Source organism: Fukomys damarensis, unplaced genomic scaffold, assembly GCF_012274545.1.
Source record: "Fukomys damarensis isolate Sample0158 unplaced genomic scaffold, DMR_v1.0_HiC HiC_scaffold_14, whole genome shotgun sequence".
NCBI lineage: Eukaryota > Metazoa > Chordata > Mammalia > Rodentia > Bathyergidae > Fukomys > Fukomys damarensis.
The window spans coordinates 48501373-48523492 of NW_022900926.1; the positions used below are offsets into that span (position 1 = coordinate 48501373).

At 37.2% G+C, this 22120-nt stretch overlaps 1 long non-coding RNA gene across 1 annotated transcript; it reads left to right on the forward strand.

The window, feature by feature from the left end:
* The first annotated feature begins 10130 nt into the window (after positions 1-10130).
* Positions 10131-14147, forward strand: LOC104866892. The gene is made up of 3 exons (XR_781599.1): positions 10131-10205; positions 11775-11898; positions 12585-14147. It is a non-coding gene; the product is annotated as an uncharacterized LOC104866892 (long non-coding RNA).
* The last annotated feature ends 7973 nt before the right edge of the window (positions 14148-22120 follow it).

The window sequence follows — 22120 nt, forward strand, 5'->3', positions numbered from 1 at the left end:
AGTTCCCGTGCTACTGAGGATTTGTTCATAAAGTCTTTTCCTATACCAATGTCTTCCAGAGTTCTGCCTAACTTACTTTCCAGCAAGTTTAATGTTTCTGTTTTAATATTTAGATCTTTAATCCATTTGGATTTTAATTTAGTGCATGGCGAAAGATAAGGGTCTAATTTTAATCTGTGACAGGTTGATATCCAGTTTTTCCAACACCATTTATTAAAGAGGCTATCTTTCCTCCACTGAGGATGGTGAGCTCCTTTGTCGAAGATGAGGTAGCTGAGTACATCTGCATTTGTTTTTGTGTCTTCCAGTCTGTTCCATTGATCCTCAGGCCTATTTCTTTGCCAGTACCATGCTGATTTTATCACAGTGGCTTTGTAGTATAGTTTCAAATTGGGAATTGTTACACCTGGTGCCATGTGACTGTTGCCTATAATGGCTTTTGCTATTCTAGGTCTCTTGTGGTTCCAAATGAATTTTTGGATTCTTTTTTCTAGTTCTGTGAAATATAGTGTTGGAATTTCAATTGGTATTGCATTGAATGTATATAGCAGTTTTGGTAGTATGGCCATTTTCACTATGTTGATTCTTCCTACCCAGGAGCAGGGGATATCTTTCCATTTTTTTATATCCTCTTCGATTTCTTTTTTCAGAGTGCTGTAGTTTTCAGTGTAGAGATCTTTTGTTTCTTTTGTTAGATTGATTCCTAGATACTTCATTTTCTTGGATGCTATTGTAAAAGGAATTTTTTCCCTTATTTCTCTTTCGAGACAGGCATTTTAAAAAGATATGTACTCTGTTTATTGTAGCAAATTCATAATAGCCAAGTTATAGAGCCAACCTAAGTGTCACTGGCTGTTAAGCAGATAATGAAAATGTGGTATATACAAACAGTGTAATACTCTTCAGGAATAAAAAAATGAAATTCTATCTCTTGCAGCAACATGAATGGAACTGGTTGACATATTAAGTGGAATAAGTCAGGCATAGAAAGACAAATATTGTATGTTCTCAATTACATATGGAAGCTAAAAATGTGTTATTACAAAAGTAGAGAGTACAATACCGGTTACCAGAGATTGGGAAGATTGTGGGGAAGAGGAGATGCAGAGAAGATGGTCAATAGGTAAAGGGGGGCATCTACACAGGAGGAATAACTGCTAATGCTCTGCAGCACAGAAGGGTAACTCCGGTTGACAATTCATTGTACACTAAAAAATGGCCAAAAGAGAAAATTGGGAATGTTTCCAGACCTCACAAAAACATGAGATGCACATGTGATAGATAGGAAAATTACCACAATCTGACTGTATAAATGCAATGAAACATCACTCTGTACCCCAGTATGTATGTCCAATGGCTATCTGCCAATTCAAAATAAATATTTTTTAAATGAAGTATTCTGTGCATTAAATATAACAGGCATGCAACTAGATATTTTTTTTAAATTATGATTTTTATTATAACTGGCTTAGTGTTAAGATGGCAACATATTAACAAATTATTGTTGATATAGGCTCTTCAATTTGTCCAAAGTTATGCATTCTAAGTGGAATGAAGCAGCATTCCAGTCGACCAGTGGATCTGTGGGTAATGAGGTATCTTTTAAATAAAGCTTGTGACAACTAAGCCAACAAATGGTGGCAATGAGGAAACTACTGACAAAGTACAACCGGGGAATGTTCAACTCAATATATTCAGGAATCTGTATTTTAAAACAATGAGTACCTCAGCAACTGGATATGTTTAAAGGTAGATCTGATCTCATCATTCCTCTAATCAACATTTTTCACTATGTTGTCTGTGAGTGATTCTTAACCAGTATCGCCTAGGAAACCTTTTGAAAGCACAGATTTCTAGGATTAAACACATAGATTCTAATAAGGATAGAGAATAGGAACTGTTTTTAAAGCCCACAGTGATTTGTATGATGCAGATTCACTGACCCACAAGATTATTTCTAAATCCCTTAGCATGGAAAGAAGGTTCTTTAAGGTCTAGCCCTAGCTATCCCTGCAGGCTCATCTACTGTTGATTTCCTCCCCACCCTTGGTAACTTACCAGCGCTTACAGATACCGAACTAGTCACGAGTCTGCACATGTTCTTCCAACTTCCATGGAAGGCTTTAGTTCCCCCACCCCTACCTGTGTCCACTTGTAAACCCCTCATTCGTGTTGCAGAATTAGATCAAGGCTCCTGTCTTAGGAACTCCTTCTTTGGGGCTCCCCTGGCTCCCTGGCTATACCCTATATCAACTGTGTCATCACATTGTAATAACTGAATAGTTCCATAACAAATTTTTGAAACAGAATTACATTCATGTATTTCCAGTATTTCCTAGTTTTTTCATAAGTACATCTCACAGGAATGGCTTTCACTATAGGTAACAGAAAGCCAGACTAAACAAACTGAGGTTTGCAATTTTTATATGTATACCTTGAGGGAGAAATGGCTACGGTGGAGTTCTTAGCTAAAAAAATAAAACTAAAAAGAAGAGTTCTTAGCTCCCTGCACTAGTCATCCAGGAGGTCCTGGTGTCCAAGACAACTATAACACGTTGGAGAAGGCAGTCTCATGGTTTGTCACTCACACCAGGGACAAGACAGAAATGTCTTCATCAAGGCACCCAAATAATTGCTACTTTTAATTGAGTACTTATTATAGATAACATGTTATAAGTATGTTACATATCTTAAATTTGTTTAAGCACCTATATCATTTACAGATACGACAGATAATTTTTGGAAATAAAACATGCTGTTAACCAAAACAGCTCTAAGATTATTTTCTTTAAATTCAAGCGGTTGACTGATGGAGGCAATGGAGGCTGATATGAGGTGACATGTTTAAACACATTGTATTTAATTGAATTGTTGCAAACATCCTACCCACAGCCCAAAAAATACCTTGCTGTCTTCCATTTTTATATTTTTTAATAATTTCAGATTCTGATTCTGAGTCAGAACTAATTTTTGACCCTGATCTTTCTAGAATCTTTATGAAGATAGAAATGTTGATGAGATAAGTGAATTGCAAATAATTATAGTGCTTGGAAGAAACAGGTTACCAAAACAAGAGGGAAAAATGAAAGATGGCTCATTTAAGAAATGAACAGAGAAGGAAGAACCACAAGAAGCAAATGAAGGAAATGGCTGGTTTCAGATGTTAATATCGTCACTTTAAATTAGTCAATATATGTAATTAATCAACTTTTGTCACATTTTGCAACACATTGTGAACATTCTGTGTGAGCTCTGTCCTTCAGTGCTACTTCAAGTTTAAAGGCCTGAGGCTTTCAGAATTTGCATCATGAAATTGGCAAGGCCTTTTTATACATTAATTAACATGCCAAGCTTTTAAAGACGACAAAAGTTACAATTGTATTATTTTTCAGTTTTCAAGAACGTTTTCACGTCTGCTTCAAGCACCTTTTACACTTTGGCCTTGGCTGCTCTGATCTAACCAGCTCACTGCAGGGTCTGGCTTCAAGTTCAGTCCAGAGGGTCACCCTGCTGCCTACTCAGTACCACCAGTCGGTGGGGGGAAATAATGGCGTCAGCTTATGCAAATTTCCCTTGCACAACCTTTTCTTGTGGAAGCTTTTTGGTGAAATCATCAGGAAGAGATATATGTATACTTAGTGAGATTAAGTTACATACTGCTAGGGTCACACTAGGCTGGAGCAAATGGTACACATGTCAACATGGATTTTTCTTGGCACCCAGAGTCCCTGTTAAAAGCACATGTGGCTGTCACATTGTCCACACAAGGTCTTGGGGACCTGGAATGATCAGGTCTGGATTTAAATAAAAACCACTACAGGAGTTCTGCCTTTTAAGGCATAAATTCCCAGTGTACCAGTGCAGAATTCATATATTCATGAGCTGAAACGTCTTTCTAAAGAAATATTTACAAACAAGATTTCCTGCTTCTTTACCTCACTGAGAACCAGAACAAATTCTCACCCAGAGGAAGAAATTTTATACACTATTTATTAGTATTTCTATTATACATGTAAATGTACCTGTTATGAAACACAAGGAAAACAGAATAAAAATAAATGTCACCCAAATTATAGCAATATCAACATTTTAAGCCATTTCTTTCCATCTTTATTCTCCTACCATTTGTGTCTTACTATCACACTTCTATAGAAAATTCAAGTAGTTGAAATTCTAAAGTGAATTTTGGACAAATATTTTTACACCACAAGAAATGCTCTCTCCCCTATCTCTGAGAGCTCCGGCAGGATGAGAGGCACTAGGACTCCCACCTAGTGCCTTCCATCCTGGAAACAGGATGCAGGGCCTCCTCAGCTGCACACTTTTGATTTTCTTTCCAGTTGAGCAGGGCAGTCAGAAGGGATGAGAATTCAATCGAAGTGAGATAAACCAGCAGCTGTCTCTCCTGTGCTTCTTAAAAAATTCCTTTACCAGCCTTGCCATTCTTCCCCTAGGCTGCTCTCCTCAGCTGCTCAGCAGCCCCCTGAAGAGCATGCCCAGGACCTTCCACTGCCCACAGCCAGCCACTAAATTAGACAACACTTTGCCCTTGTGGTTTGCCCAAGTATCTTCTGAGACCACGTGTGTCAAATGAGAAGCTCTGGGAACCTCTGTACAAATTAATTCCAAAAGCCTCCCTTCCTTCACAGCAATCTCACAAAGATTTATCAGAGAGAGGGAAATATAAATCTTTCTGCTGTCACTAAGCTACTCTAAGTGTGACTGCCACTTCTTCTTTTGAGAGACTAAACTCTGCATGAAAAATAAAACTCAGTCTTAACACTGGCTTTCAAACAAGAAGTGGGTTGAAATTCAAAAGGAATAATTTAAAACTGCATTGTGTGAATACAAACAGGAAGTGTCTGAAAGGAGAAATCTATTTGATGAAGAAATATGCAAAAATAGGTTTGACTCATTAATAATCAAAAGTATGCAAAACAAAATGCAAATGTTATGTTTCTCTAAAAGAAGTTTGTTTGTTTGTTAATGTATAAGCAGCATTAGTGTAGGTTGCAGAGGAAACCACCAGGGAGACTGGTAAAAACAAATTTAGGTAATAAAGGAGAGGAAAATAATATGAGAAAATGAAAAAATGGAAATAAAGTGTTTGTAAATGGGGAGGGAAGGAGGGGGTGAAGGGAGGGCAGGGACAGGGGAAAAAATGAGAATCAAGACCTATTATGTAAAGGTACAGAATCCCAATGATGAATGTAACTGTATTGTATACCTAGATTGTACCAATAAACTCAATAAAAAGAAGAAAAAAAAAACAAATTTAGGCATTTGTGTTGACTGTTAAAAATGCAAAATCTCTGATCCAGCAATTATACTTGTGACTATAAGGTTGTAATTTATAGTGTGCATGATAAATGATATCTCCACAGTTAATAGCAAAAACTAGGGAAATGCAGTAAAACTTTGGGCTGAGAGTAATGTGTTCCTCAACTGTTCCAAAAGATGAGCAAATATTTCTATTCATAAATGAGCAATGTCTTGTAATACAACTTTTAGGATGATGTCAAACATCAGATAATCATTACTAAACCAGTGGGTGGGATTATGGGTGATCGTCTCCCAACAGCCAGAGGTAATGGAGGAAATCTCATCTACAGAGGAGGAGGAAGAGAAAAAGACAGAAGAATGCCTTACTTCAAATAAGATTAGGGAGATGTGCAAAACATGGGAAATTTTCATAGAAATGTGTAAATTTTGTAGAAAAGCACCACCTGATCAACGCAAGTTATGAATATGTTTAATGACAATGTAACATCACATTTCTGCAAAACTCTTCAAAGGAGGAAAAAGCAAGTGTCACTGGACAGGGTCCTTGTTAAAATTGCACAAAAAGAAAAAGATTCCGTTAAGCCAATAGACATCGGTGATCCTATTAGTGACAGTGAAAGTCATCCTACACAATAATCCTCTTCTCTTATCTCTCTCACACCAGCCACAAATATTTTCAAAGGTAAACGCAACTTAATTTGTTTATTTTTCTCATATTTTGCATTTTCTTTGTCATCTTATATTACAGTATTGTAATCACTTTTATATGAATATTTTTGGGTTGTAATACAAATCATCTGAGTTTCCATTGTTTCTTATGGGGAAATTTGCTTCAGTATACAAGTATTTGGGGTTATAAGCATGTTTCCAGAACAAAGTATACTCTCAAACCAAGGTTTTGCTCTATTCTACAAAACAGTCATTATTAAGTGTGGTGTTGTCACTTGACAGAATACCCTGAGGCCATTAACAAGTGGCTGCAGAAACAGGTTTACATACATAGAGAAAACCTAGACACAAATCAGCACAAAATATGACCCCATTTCTGTGGAAAAATATATTTGTGAAACACATGCACCCATCAAAGTTCTGGGGAGGAATCCAGTCACTCTGAGGTCATCTCAGAGTGGAGTGAGATGGAAACAAAGATAGCAGAACGGCACAAAGTTAAGACTCAGTGTGGGATACACCTGGGTGTGAATCTTCACTCTACCACTGTAGCAACTTAATACACTTTCCTCATCCGCAAAAAGGGGATAATGTTCCTTCTCAGGTGAGATGATGTTAACATGGTACATAGCACACTATCTGGTACAAATGAATTCTACATAACAGATTTGTAAAATTTTTATCTATTAATTCTATCTATTAATTCAATTTATACAATGAATATTTCTTACTTTTATAATAAAAATCACTTCAACAAATGTAAACAAATACAGAATTCCAATATACTACTATGCATCACATACAGACAGGAGATACGTGCTGAGAAGCAAGTCACTAGCAGATTTTTGTCTCCTCACAAAGACCACTTTGTGTTCTTACCTAAACTGAGACAGCTACGACATCATGAAGTGGTGCAATCTTTCAGGATTGCTTCCGATTCTGCAGTCCCTCACTAATGGAAACCACTACACAGCACATGATTGTATATGCTTAAGTATGTAATTAGAATGGAGGTATAGTGATGTCCACAGTTTAATCTGAGATGGATCAAAAATGATCAAGATATGTTAGGTGCACATACAATTCCCAAAAATGTGTGTCACTATTATGTATTGAAACTGTACATTATTTTTAAAATGCATTTAAAAATAAGATCGATTGATTGTGAGCCTACAGATGTTTACTGCAAAATTCCTTGAAGTTTGTTGTATGCTCGGAAAATATTTATTTATTTATTTTCTCATTGAGTTTATTGGTACATTTTAGGTATACAGTACAGTTACATTCATCACTGGGATCTTGTACCTTTACACGACAGGTCTTGGTCCTCACTGAAAATATTTATCATAAAATGTTGGGTAAAAGTGTATCTTTTTAAACCTATAAATCACAAATACATTTCCTGTATAGATAAGATAGCAATAGATTTAAGAAAACAGTTTTTCTTTACGTATTTTTTTTATCATTACTTAAAATTTCGAGACTTCATGGCAAGAGATAAAATACTTTGTTTAAAATATTTTATTTTTAAGTTAAATTAAAATATGACTGGGAGCCTGTAAATACCACACCAGCCAGAGCCTTACTATCAATTGTCGTCTGGGCTCCAAGGCCATTCACTTCAGCCCCTGCCATCTTTGGTGAACTGCCACTGTCATGCTTGGGATCCCAAATGCTCAATGTGTTGAAGGATTGATTGTGGATGATGGCCTTTTGGAAGGTAATTGGATAGGAAGGGCTTTAACTTCATCAGTAGATTAATCCCCCTATGAGATCACAATTTGATGCCATTATTTAGAAGTGATGAAAACCTCGAGGCCTACTGGGTCATAAGTGTGTAGCTATGAGGACTCCATCATGTCTAAGGCCCCTTCCTTTTGGGATCTGCCCCCCAATGCCACCAGCTGTCGTGAAGTGACTGACTTTCCTCTGCCAAACATTTCTGTCACTATGATGCTTCTGCCTTTATAGAAAGCTGACTAATGCAGCCACCATTTACAATTGAGGCCATTTTCTGAACACCACTACAAGCCCAAGGTAAAGATAAAAATCTACCTAAGATTCCTAAGCCACTGAATATGCCTGACCACAATTCCTATTCACATTTGTACACAGAACATGACGTAAACAAATGAAACAGAAGCAACAAACTTGTATCCATGTAATCTGAGTAACGGGTTGTGTGAAGTAGCTTTTTATTTCTGGAATGAAATACCTGACATAGACAATTTAAAGAAAGAAAGGTTATTTTGGCTTAAAACTTCAGACCATGGTCCCTTTGCTCTGTTGCTTCTGGGCTTGTGATGTGGCAGAACCATCACGATGTAGAGCATTTGATGGAGATCTGCTCACTTTAGAACAGCCGGGAACAAATAAGAACATGGGCTGCTGACTTTTTCCTCTTTTCCTTCTAGCCCATTCAGGTCAGGACACATTGGATGCTGCCATGTATATTCAGAAAAAGTCCTCCCTTCTCAGTTTGCTGTGCTACGTTCCAGTCATCTCTCTAGAAACATACTAAAAACAACAAAACAAAACAAAACAAAAAAACCTAGAAACACCCAGAAATGTGCTTTACTAATCTCTTAGGCATCCCTTTATCTAGTCAAATGCACAATCAAGATTCACCATCAGAGATTATATCGACCACTCAGAAACAGGATGGATCCTAGCCCAAATTTCCAAGTAAAATCTCATTAACACTTTTCATTTTCCTACTTTCTCTTTATGAAACTCCCATTGGTTAGGATACTGGGTATAGTTACATTAAGCCTCTAATTGTCTTAACTGTTCTCTCTTAATGTCTATTCCTTTACTAATAGTTTCTTATTTCTGGGTACTTTGCTTAACTTATTCTTCCAAACCAGGGTGAGCAACTTAAATTTCAAATATAATTTTTAACTTCTAAGTGCTCTTTGCCCTGACTAGGCTTGTTTTATTGCTTTACATTATTCTATTTTACTGAAGATATTTACTAAAAATAATTTGAAGTCTTTTTCAATTGTCTGCATTGTCTCTGTTACCTATCAGTATATTTACTTAGTATTACTTTAATTTAGTCAGGTCTACCTTTCACTTTGAAGGCTTTACTTATTTAAGCAATGCACTAAAATGCTGATTCCCAGCCCTGCTATATACACAGGTGCCTTAGTTCATTTTGTGAAATCTATCCTCTTGCAATTCTAGTGGCTGGGAAAGCCAAGATCAAGGTGCTGGTATCTGGTGTGGGCCATCTCACTTTTTCCTCAAGTGGCATAAGGTGAAAAGGCAAAAAAGAACCAACACTCTCTGGGGCCTCTAAGGTGATGTTAATCACCTCTTAAAGGTCCCACTTCTTTAATATTACCACATTAGCTGATATGGTTTATATCTAGATGTGTCCCGCACCCCCAGACCTGTGGTCTCATGCTCAGAGGGGGAGGCTTGTGGAAGCTGATTAGATTATGAGACTGCTACAACTTCCTTGGTATTGGGAGATGGAGCTTAGTAGGAAAAGGGATCACTGGGCACATGGTGTAGAAGGGTATACTTCCCTCCCTGGATCCTCTTTTTGCTGTCTAATTTTTTGGTGCTATGTGAGCAGCTTTTCCTCTGCTATGCCCCTTTGCCATGCCTTCCTGCTTTAGAGTCAGCCAACTATGCACTGAAAGCATGGACCAAAGTAAATCTCTTCTCCTTTAAGTTGTGGTTGTCAAGTATTGTATCATATGACAAGAAAGTGACCAAGCTATTAGGAGTTTTGAAGGGGAAACTTTCAAATTCCAGCAGACATCTTTGACAAATAATGAATCTCACTGTGGAATGTCAGGTGTGGATAGCTCTTTTATTTGTAGGACTTTATTTGCAGGTCTGATCAATTCCTGAGTTTCCTAGCAAAAGAAGTTTTCAATCTCCCCCTGCGGCTCAGAGCCTGGCTGTTGTTATGCTCAACTTAGCCGATGGAAAGACTCCATGTGAACTATGCAGTTTCTTGTATTTCTATTTTCTATGCAGCACCCAATCACTGCCTGTCTCTGTGCTTCGTGTATCTACAACTCCATAGGCTGCTTCCACAATTTCTTCCAAGAAATAGATCACTTAACTCCTTGTACACAGGAGAGAAAGTTATCTAACTTCTCAGAATGGAGGTGAGGGTTGGAGTCCAATTGCTCCTTAAACAAATACTTCCTTTGTTTTTCAGCCTCCTGACTCTCTTCTCATGCACCAGGGTGCCTCATGTTTCCAATTTCTATGAATTCCTGGAATTTGACCAGGTAACCTCCTCCACTACAAATAAACACTTTTAAATTTGACCTTCCTTTGATCTGCAAAATGGCTTGATGTTCAGTCACCCACTTTCCATTTTCCTGTGTTATAGACTGTAGTTTCAGATGCTTCCTGGCTCGATCAAAGATAAAGGGGACACCTGCAATTTTGGCGCTGTTATTATTATTCTTGTTTTGTGGTATTTCTGAAAGGATAATTGGCAGAGAGCATTTGTTTTGCAGTCCATCTCCTAAGTGATAGAGCATCTTCTTAATATAGGAGAGATTCCTGTTTGTTTCCCTAAGTGAAGATAGAAATTGATTCTCTTCTAATTGGAGACAGCCTATTGTATTTATATTTCTTAGTGTTCTAAGCATGATTTCTTACTAAAATGACATATTATTTCCTTATTTAGCTATCAATTCCATACAAAGTCAGAAAAGCTGTTAGGAAACACTGTTGTTCTCTCCCTCCCTCCCTCCCCCCACCCTCTCTTGAGGTTCTTCTGACCCTTTGAGCTAACTCCATTATATCAATGAGAGAGAAACTGAAACACAATACAATGCTCAAAATGTTAAAGAGAATTATACCATGAGAAGCTAAAATCTGTATGAATGGCTATGGGATTTGAATCAAAGTTTTTTTTTTTTTTTTTTTTTTTTTTTTTTCTTTTTCAAACACTAACAGCAATGAAGAAAATAAGAAGGAAACAGACACCAAATTTTATAGGAGAGTTCATTTCTTCACAGTATCATCTGTATTCTAAGAGTAAGATCATACAGCCCTCTCCTGGGGTAACATAAGCCTCTGTTTGATGTAACTAACTCTCAAACAGGCCCTGCCACCACCATCCATTTAGCTGAACTCAAGCTCACATCTCTTCTCACTTGGCTTCCATGTATCTGAACAACCTCCCAGTCTTCCTCCATCAGAGAAGTTCCCCACATTGCAGGTGCTGGTCAGAGGCTGAGTTGTCCCACTATTAGTGACTGAGTCTGTCAGAGTCTTACTTTCCCAAGCCAATCTTTGGGAGTGAGGGGAGGGGAGTATTGGCACCTGACAAAATCAGATTCACCTGCTCCAGCTAACATGAAGGAGCAAGGATCTTAGAGGGAAGGAAAGCCCACTTGTATAGTATTGGCAGCTTTGGCACACACTGGCTCCTAGGGTAACAGTAGTATCCGTAGCATGTAGAGCTTTCTCCCAGCAGGGTCCACTGTGGCAGCCTAGGTACAGCCCCTAGCATTCTGTAGCTGCGGTGACAACAGTCTTTATTGTGCCTCTGAGTCAGAGTCAGTCCTCCAGACTTCTGGCATTCATAACCCACTCTACTTTCAATAATTCTTCTTTCTGCTTAAGTCATTTGAAACTAAGAACCTGACTGATACATACAGGTTTTATATTTTGATGACCAAAATCAATGAGAACTACAGGTGTAAATCTTGACCTATAAAATGACAAAAAAATACTATAGGTGGGTAAGAATATGTAGCTACTCTAACACTATAGGTAAGAGGTATTTTGTTTGATACTCATGAGTTTTTCTGAGTTTGAATAATATTATTCTGTGTTTTTAGCATCCTGTTCCCCCCAAAAAGCTGCCATATTCTTCAACCTGGAAGATTCAGAGACCAAGACTCAAGGTTCTCATTGGCCGCAATAGAACCTGGGACATGTGAACCCCCCAGATGAGCAAGCCAGGTATCCCTATCTGTCATCATGACTACCTAAGGCCATGCCATTCTTTATACACCAGTATGTTTAAGGAGTTCCTCTGGGTCTATACACCTGAATTTAAACTGTGTATTCAGGCCAAATAAAGACAGAAGATGCACAGAGGAAGTTAATAGCTGCAGGAAACCTATGTGAGCAGTCTTTTCATTAAACAAAACTCACGAGTGCCTGTGTCCTTTTAATACTTTTAGTAGGTGTCTCCAGGCAGTCATTTTAAGTGTCATTTTTATAAATAAAGCTAGTTTAATTTAAGTAAATTCTTAAGATAATTTTATTTTCTACTCTGGTTTTAAATAAGCAACTCAAAGAAAAGAGAAGCAAGAAAGAAATCTTTGCAGTAATAAACAAACAGTTATTTTATAGGAGAAATTAAGTAAAATATTATCAACTCAATACTATATGACAATTGCTTCTGAAGGCTGATGTCATGGGTGATATCACATTAGGTGCTGAAGACTACATAGAGATGAATAGGACTTCAATCTTGTCTTTACTTTAAAGTGATAATCTATAAGAGAGGTACAAAAAAGTGGAAGAAGTATGTGAAAACAAGAAGGTACCCAAGTATCATAAAAGGTACAATGTGCTAAACCAAAGACATGTAGCAGGAATATTTTTCATTTGGTTTTCCTTATCTCTGTTTTTATTCACAGTTTTGCTGTCCTGTGACTCTCCACACACAGAGACTGAGGTGCTCATTGTCTTCAGGGAGAGAGCAGATCTTCCAAGAATAATGGAGTCAAAACCACGCAATTATTTTCTCAATTTAGAGGGTTGACAAGAGACATGAAATCCCCCAACTTTCAAATGTAAGGGCTGGATATTTAAAAGAGAAAGTTGTTTTCTCAGAAATCTCAAAGATGGGCTTTGAAATACCAACTCACTGAGCATAAAAAACTGAACTATAGAATTCTAAGTATAAACATAGAGTAGGGAGATGTGGAATAGGAAAAATGTGTAGAGATTTGAGGTAAGCCCATTCTTACCTGGAGCAGTACGCTTAGAAAGGGAGAGAAGAGACAGAGTTGAGATAATTCTGACTTTGGTAGCTCTGGGACTAAAAACCTTCTGTGGGAGAAAACAAAACCCAGGTAGGTCAAGAATGCAGAGGCTGGAGTACCATTTCTCTTTAGAAAGTCTTGAAAGGGATCACCTGATAAGTAAATTGAACCACCTGTGCCAGGGTAGAACTGTTTAATCTGAAAGTATCTTAAATAGATCCTTACTTTCCACTTCAGCACAAAAGTGAAAACAATCCAAATATTCCACTATAGTCCTGTCAGAGCAACAAGGAAGACAATGGAGAATGGAGAATATCAGTTTGTGTAATAACTAGCTGTTTCCATTTCTGGGAAAATATTTGACACTCACATTTTAAAAGAGGAGAGACTTCTTTTGGTTCACAGTTTTAGAGATTTCAATCCATGGCTGACCTGGCTCCAAGGACAAATCATCATGGCAAAGGATACGGTGGAGCAAAGCTGATCGCCTCATGGCAGCCAGAAGTGGAGAGCAAGAGGAAAGGCAGAGATGAAGAAGCCAGGGACCATATATAGTCCCCAAGGTCACATTGTATTACCTACTCCATCCAACTAGCCCCACTTCCTCCACTAGCCCCCACTTCCTGCTCTAGGCCCCACTTCCTAACAGCCCATTCAGCTGTGATCTCATCAGTGAGGTTAGTGCTCTTTCAATCCAAACATCTCCCCAGGAGTCTCTTAATTCAGTCAAATTGACAATCAAGATTAACTTGCACAGTGTGTAAAGAGTTCTCATACCTTTAGCATTTTGGAAAAATGCTACGGTATAGTGAAATGTGACCCCGAGCCTAGGCTGTGAGGCAAACAACTCAAACCAGGAGGCAGAGGAGGAACATAGAAGGAGCACAGAGTGTGAACCTCAGTCGACAGATTTTAAGTCCAAATTTCACTAGTGACTGAGCAGACTTGAAGTAGACAGATCAAACATTTTCTAGACTGAATTGGTAGCAGATGGGTAAGTTAGATAATTTATCGGAAATGATTTATATTTTCCCAATAGTGTATACATTGTACCTACAACAAAGATGGACACACCAAGTGTGGGGACACTGAAGGAAGTAAAAATCATATTACATTGGGGAACAGAGGGATCAGCCCACTATCACACACTTTTACTCCCTTTAAAGTGAAATTATGGAATTTTGACAAATAGAAATGAGGCAGAGACATTTCAGACAGCAGAAAAGGGTCAGCTAAGGTCCAGGAAATGGGAGGAGTTGGAAAAGCTTGAGGAAATAAACAATGGTCCAGTTTGGCTAGAATCTAAGGACATCTTATAAAACTCTACACCTGCTCTGCTAGATTCCTGTGCTTTGTATCCAAGTGATGAGAAAAAAATTTGTAAACCTCTACAGGATAAAGCACATACTAAGTTAAGTGAACCTAAAGACTTAATGTGCATCCCTTAGAAACTCTGTTATCTCTATCTCTGTTCCTTACTTCAAATGCAGTAGGTAAGTTTGCTACCACATGATGCCTCTGAATGCTCTATATTCAGACTTAACCTGGAAAGAGAAGAGGTCTAACATCAATATTTTGTCCTTTCTTTCGATGCTAGGAAAACTTTCCCCATTCTGCCTGACCCTATTCCTTAAGTGGAAGCGTACCTAATAAATGGAAGATGGTGATTCAGTAGAATTTACGCACTCTTTATGTTGACAAATCTTCAAATGTGATCTGAATGTACAAAAATTGATCTCCTTGTTTCTCTCACTTTCTTTATTTCTCATCTCTTCATATCTATTTAGAACAATATCTAGTATATATCTGATACAGCAATAAATATTTGTTCAATGAATAAAGAAATTGTCAGGTATATCTATTCATTTCTCAAACTTGATTATACAGAAGAGTCACCTTAAACTCATCAAATGTAGATAACTGAGCTCCACTCAAGAATTTCTAATTCAGTAGCTGTGAGTTGGGTGCTGAGTCTCTACATACCTAACCACTACCCAGGTAATCCCAGTGCTACTGGGTCAGCAGGTTCAATTTGAGAATCAGTGCCTCATTTACATGGAAATTCCCTGAACACTGAAACATAACCCAATACATAAGTTTTGCCTATTAGTCTCCTGGAAGCTTTTCAGAAAAGATGTTTGCCTGACTTATTATATCCACTATGTGTAAGAAAAACTTAATAAAGTGTGAATCATCATTTTCTGTTCAAAGTTTGATCTTTCAATGATACAATAACATTTTTAAATCCATAAAATTTATATTATTTTGTCCCAAACTGGTCTCCTTTAAAATCACAATGAAACAAAACTCAAACTACCCCTCCTGAAGTGATTGAGAATTAGATAAAGAAGACTATGTTTCTGTCTATTACCTGGAGGAGCAGCCACTTAAAGAATTTATGACTGCCTGTTATCTTTTAACCCTTATAATAGAAAAGAAAAACATCATTTTTACATTCTGCCAACTATCCCTAAAGGAGAATATTTTTTGCTTGTTTTCTAGGCACTTTCTAAGAAGACCAGAATTGCTTAATTAGAAAAATCTATAAAAGAATTTCTTAAACTTTTGAACACTGAACTTAACATTCATGGTGCATTGTAGCTTTCCTTGGAGAGATTATTCTTGGCCTTCCTTAATTTATAGTTCTGATTCTATTAGTTACTTGTCACATCTAAAATTTTGTTTGATTACCATAAATTTTTTAAAAACTTTGCAGTGGTGGGTATTCTGTTTTCATATGGACCCACACTACTCAGAAGTTTAAACAGTCTAAATCCTAGTTCCTAGAAGCTGCCACAGAACCACAATGCCTAATTCAATATACCTTATGGAGTTCACAAGAATGATGTTTTACCTACAATGGCGTGCCTTTTTCCCTCTCTCTGAGCCAGACTACATGTGAAGTTCTCAATACAATATCAGACACAACTCTGAACTACAGAGACCTTCAATCTTATCCACAAGTCTGAACTTTTGGTATAATTTTATGGTGCACATAATGTTGTCCATAAGGGCAGAAACTATCATTCAGTCTGATGAAGTGTTTCACAATCTAACCTTTTAAATAAAAACCTGATTTATCAAAAGACTGACATTTATTAAATTTAGCATAACTCCTCCTGGAACTTAGACCTCAGTTTTAGATTTATTTTAGTTGTATATTTCATAAGAAAAATTAAGCATTTCCACATGTATTATTATTAGTAGTAGTAATATTTTGTTATTTGCCATTACAGGTTGTACTTTGCATAATGATTGCTCCCTACTGCCCCACTGCTCTATGCTTATATATAATTTGGCACATGAGAGAATTTTAAATTGTTCTGTCAAAAAGCTCTTTTGCTGAGATGCAGGCAGGCATAGATATCAAAGCTTTTTACATCAATAGTGAAAAATTGATTAAAATCAATTTTAGGAAATGAAAACATTTTTTTACACATAATCCAGTAGAAATTCTTAACTTTGTTCCTGAGTAAATGGAAGCTAGCAAAAGTTAAACAGATCGAGAGAGGGAATAGGTACAGAATTTGGGATTAAGAGTAGAAAGCATCAGGACAGATGAGAGTCAAGATACATGTAATCAGTTATTGTAGGATGTCCCCTTAACACCCCATGTATTGACAACTAATGCTCTTGGAAGCTGATTGGATCGTGGGTGCATGATACTCATCAGTGATTAACCCACTGATGAGTTTATAGCTAAATGTAACATTGGGAGGTGAAGTCTGGTAGGAGGAGGTGGGTTATGGGATGTGGCCTGCAAGAGTTTATTGCTAACCCACTCTTCCTTTCACCGTCTCTCCTTTTCCTGACTGCCATGCTGTAAGCAAGCCTCCTTTGTCATGCCAACCTGACTGGGAGCTGGCCAACTCTAAACTGAAACCTCCACAAATTGTGAATTAAAATAAACCTTCCCTCCTTTAATTTGTGGGTGTTGTGTATTGTGTCTCAGCAACAGGAATGTAACTAAGACAATATATAAAGTATATATTAGCAAGAAAATAGCAAAAGCAAGAATGGTTGACTAGAGTTGCAAGTTTTGCAAGCAAGAATAGAGGACAAGTGGAAGAGTCAAGAAAGTAAGGTTACCAGGTAACCTGAGGGCAGCGAAGCGGAGGCAAAGATGGAACTGGCTAAACTAGGTAAAAGGCAAGAAATCCTCAAACAAGAGTGAGAATCAGAACCAGCAGCCAATGATATGTTTGTAAAACTAATGCAGATGCAAGGATATGAGAAGGAAGCAAAATAGGCAATCCATTTTCACTCTCCTAATGAGCCTTATTTATTTTGGCCAAAAACTTCCCAGGATAGAACACAGCAGCCTCCATAGCAACTTTGAAGAAACTGCTGGTATGCACACTGGCTATTAACTACTAAATGAGTGCATAGCTTTCATTTTCTTTGGCCAGTTGTTTCCCATTGTATGGGTAAATGGTCTGAGATATGAATCTGAATTCATCGTCAAGTGAAAGAAATACCCAAAAAAGCCTATGAACTGTATTTCTGTTACTATCATTCTAGCAGCAATTCTCTTCAGAAAATCATTGATTGTCTGTGATACTTTCTTGTTGGAAGAAAATACCTGACATGCATAAGTTAAAGGAGGAAAGGTTTATTTTAGTTCATAGTTCATAGAGATTTCAGTCCATAGTTGGCTGGCTCCAGGGTAGGGCAATGTGGCAGGGGAGCATGGCAGAGGGGCAAAACAGAAAAAACAGGTCATGACAAGGCAGGCAGCAAAGAAGCAGCAAGCCTCCCCTTCCCTTTTTATTCCATTCAGACTACAAGCCTATCAGTTTGTGCTGCCTACACCAAGGTGGAGCTTCCCTCTTCAGTAATCCCATCACCCACAAGTATGCTAAATCAATCAGTTATCACATGTCCACAACCCACTATCACTCATGAATGATACAGCCACTTCCAAAAGCCCACCTATGAGTGTAGGAGGCTTTGGGAGGACAACTACATGTACATACATTAATATATTAGGAAATCCAATCAATAAGTGTTTAGAGCCCTTTCTACATAAAATTTTGAATGCTTTGGGCAAGCCACTAATCTAGATATAGAAAAACTCACCAGATGCCTTGTGAGACATATTTGCCTATTATCAGAATGTTGAATTCAACTCATCAGTGGCCTTCATTCCTGATAGCATACTAGAATTATATGGGAAAGTTCTGATATAAATTCTAACTAATCTGAGGTAGAGCATGAGCATCAGAATGTCTTACCACCTCCCCAGAAGACTGTAAGTATTGAGGACTATTGTACTGTTCTGTGGAAGAGACTCAGTGCAGAAAGGACAACTCTAAATACCACAATATGAAAATATGTTTTAAGATATTTAAGATTTGCCAAGACCTCATGTAACATTTCTTCGTCTTTTTTTATGTAAAAGAAGATTGGCTAATCTCAATAACATGTAGTCACCTCCTGAGGTCACTATGACTCTTTTTCTTTCAAGAAAAAAAAAAAGAGAGTCTTGCTTAATCATGCTTGCTTAATTTGTGACTATGTCCAACAAGTTTAAATTGCTCTGTGGGCTGTGTTTGATGGGTCTCAATCCATTAGAAGTTATACAATTTGATTTATCCTTTTGGTTTTTGAGTAGGTAGCCAATGCTTTGAAGTGACAGAAAGGGGGAAATTACTATATTTCAAATAGAGATCTAAAGTAGTGGGATGGTTTAACCAAGGCAATTTTTAAAAAGCAAAGAAATGATTTCAGATCTTAGAGAAATAGATATGATATCAAAAGAATGTTTTCCAAAACCCAATATTAGAAAGTGGAGATAAATACACAAACTTTTAACATCTGAAGAAAACCATCTTGATACAGGAATAGTGGAAATAACTGGTTAACAAAGAAACATAGGTATACAAGCACAGCTAGAAACTCAAGTATATTAGGGATTCTGTGTGCATATTAATTTATTGATGAATATTAGTCACAACCTATAAGTTTAAATAGAAATGAAAATCCTATTGAATGTTAGATAAGAGTAAATCTTATAGTATGAAACATTATAGGCATATGAGAACAGCAGTAGCATAATAGCATAAATATTATCCATTTTGACCTCTAAATTAAATTGTCACTCAGTCCGAGACTATATAATATAAAGAGATAATATTCAAAATTTTCTCAGGGTCTTATTCAAAACCCACTTTCTAATTAAAAAAAAAATTTCTTTCTTGATTGATATCAAAATCTGAACCAGAGCTCCATCAAGCCTTAGTTCACTGACTTGGGCCTTTACACTTATTCTCCCTTTTGTTTATTGAATTCTTTCCTATGTAATCGTTGGTTTGAAAAAGTAAACCCATCAGCAACTCTCCCAAGATCCAGTGAGAAAGTAATTCATATTTAATCTGGGACCCCTGGTAACAGAGTTATTTAAATATTTAATTTTTTGTTGGTAATTATATTTTTGACAACAAAAACTAAAGCTAAACAACATGCATAGGAATCTAATTTATATATCTTGATAAAAAAAAACTCTACCCTGAAGTTTGAATGAACTTGCACATGCAGAAAACAAAGGAAATGAAAAAGAAAAGAGAATAATGGGTTCCCAGCAGTGTGCTGGTCTGTTAACAGACATGGAGTGATTCCTCACTGCAAGAGGGCCTATTACCTCCTTTATATAGATGAGGAAACTGGAGAAAAGAAACAACTGGTCCAAGTTCACATAATTGGTAAATGGCAGTCTAAAATTTAAATTCTGGTATTTCTGATTCTGAAGTCCATGCTCTTTGTCATGGTTAATTGATTGTCAATTTGAGTGGGGAATGCCTAGTTGAATTGAGTCAGTGTGGTTCTGGGCTTGGAAGACCCATTTTAAGTAGGATTGTTGTCTGAACAGTATAATAGGAGGGAAGAAGGGAGGGATTTCAGTTGATTTTCCTTCATAGTTGCTGATTTTCCTCGGAGGAGATTTGGCAGTTCTCTTTGGAGGAGCTCCAGTCCTTGCTATTGCCAAGTATGGCTGCTGCTCTCTTTGGAAGCGCTTTGGTCTTTGCCTTCATCTTGGGCTTGTCTCCTGGCATTCACAGATTCTTCAGCTTCCAGCTCTGGCCTTTCAGCCTACCCATGTGGACTTTTTAGCTTCTAGTGCTGTCCCTTCAACCTCCCAGTGCAGACATGTCAGTCTTCTGTCAAGGATCCTTTGGCCTCCCAATGCAGACTCCAATGGGACATTGCTCCAGACCTTCAGCGGGACCCTTTGGATCTCTAGCATACAAACCGATCTTTCCCACTCTTCTACATTTGACTCTGTGGGTGGCCACTGTAGGCCAATCTTATAAATTTCTGTGTCTTGCATTAAATCTGACTCAGAGTATGTGCAGCCTTTTGAGGAGCTTTGCCCAGCCCTAAAAGCTCTTGTAAATATTAATGCACCCTTCTGCACTCCATAAGTAGAGTGCCCTGGGAGTCATATTTTGACATCAGTCTTGACCTTAATATCTTGCAGAATTCGAATATGAACCCAATGGTCTACCTACAATGAAGAAAAATCATCAACTTATCAAAGAAACACTTCTTACTAGTAAACCTACTTCCTGTGACTTACATGCAAAAATATTTTGTTCAATATTAGAGTTAATAAGAGAGAATCAGATAGGTCTCCAAACATGAACATTTGTGATATTATCAATACCCGCTACCAACCCCAACAGTAACAATGAAGAGATTTAAACTTTTCCAATCAAATTAACCTGATGAACACATCCATACAAGCTGCACATCATCAGTCACATTACTTCTACATGACAGCACTTTCAAGAAACCATTTACAGAACAGTCTTGGATATGAAAGCCCTAACAAAGGTGTCTAGCAGCATTTCATTCATGAACCAAATCTGATGTATAATGGCCAAGGAAGAATCTTAACCAGTGAGCTTATATTACATAAAGTTTAAGGAATTTAGAGAAGCCCATAGCACAATCTAAGGATACAGTTTGAAGAAAATAGAAAGGCCCACCACATAAAACCTAGATTCATTGAGATAATAAATCTTTACTCAAAAAAAAAAATCAAGCATTTGAGATACTTGTTAGGTAGAGAAATTGGAATGTTAAGAAAGTTGTGTATATGATTCTGTAATTAAAGGGAGATGTTTAGGCTGTAGACATGAATTTAGAAATAACAAGGAGATAATATTTGTACCTTGGAAGGATAACATCAGCAGAAAAATAAAGTATGAGCATTGAATTACAACAATCTTTGTGGATAAGGAAGAAGAGAATTCAGAAATGAAGCAGAATTAATGGTGAATAGGCAAGAAATCAAAAGAAAATGTTTCCCCAAGCCAAATAAAAGTAAAGAAAACATTTCATGAAAGGAGCAATCATGTATATTAAATGTTCAATTGAGACGACTCTTATTCCTCCAAACTTTTTTCTTCCTGACTATTTTTTGGTCAGTAAATGACACCAATATTTTTTCAGCTAGTCAAATCAAAAAATTTCTTAATTAATCTTTAGTCAAATTATTTTTAATTCATCTCTTTCACCCTGCACATTCAGGCAACAACAACAGCAACAACAAAATACTATTGACTTGATTTTCACAATATGTGGCAAATATGATCACTTCTCATAATTTCCAATAAACTCATAATTTCTGTATCTACCGTACTGGTCTAAGCCACAGCCATTTCCCTTTAACCTTTGTAATAGTTGCTAAGATAGCCATGTTACCATGTCAATTGCTATTTTATGGTTTATATTCATCATAGAGCATCCAGAATGATATTTTATAGACACAAAATTGGGTCTACACCTATAGAATGGAGAGCTGGTGCTATTTAAAAAATGAAATAATTAAGTATCTACTGCTCCTTATAGTAAGTATAAGGTAGTAAGGACAAGAAATGAGCTGAACTGTCAGTTTACAGTGCCCCCCCAAAAAGATACAGGGCAGAATATCTCACCACTGTGAGTTAAAGAAGAAAAGAAAAGCAGTATCTGAAAAGATGTGGTAAGGTTAAAGTGAGATAGCAAAGCAAAAATGAGATACCAATGGAGGAACAAAAGATTGAAGGGTAGGAAAAGGTATGAGGGGGAGTAGCAGGAGTGAAACATGTAAATGAGTGGGCTAGATATAGCCTTCCTGACTGCTGCACTGGAACTATCTGTCATGGCACTTGATAAACGCCCCTTCCTAGGTAGCCATCCTTATT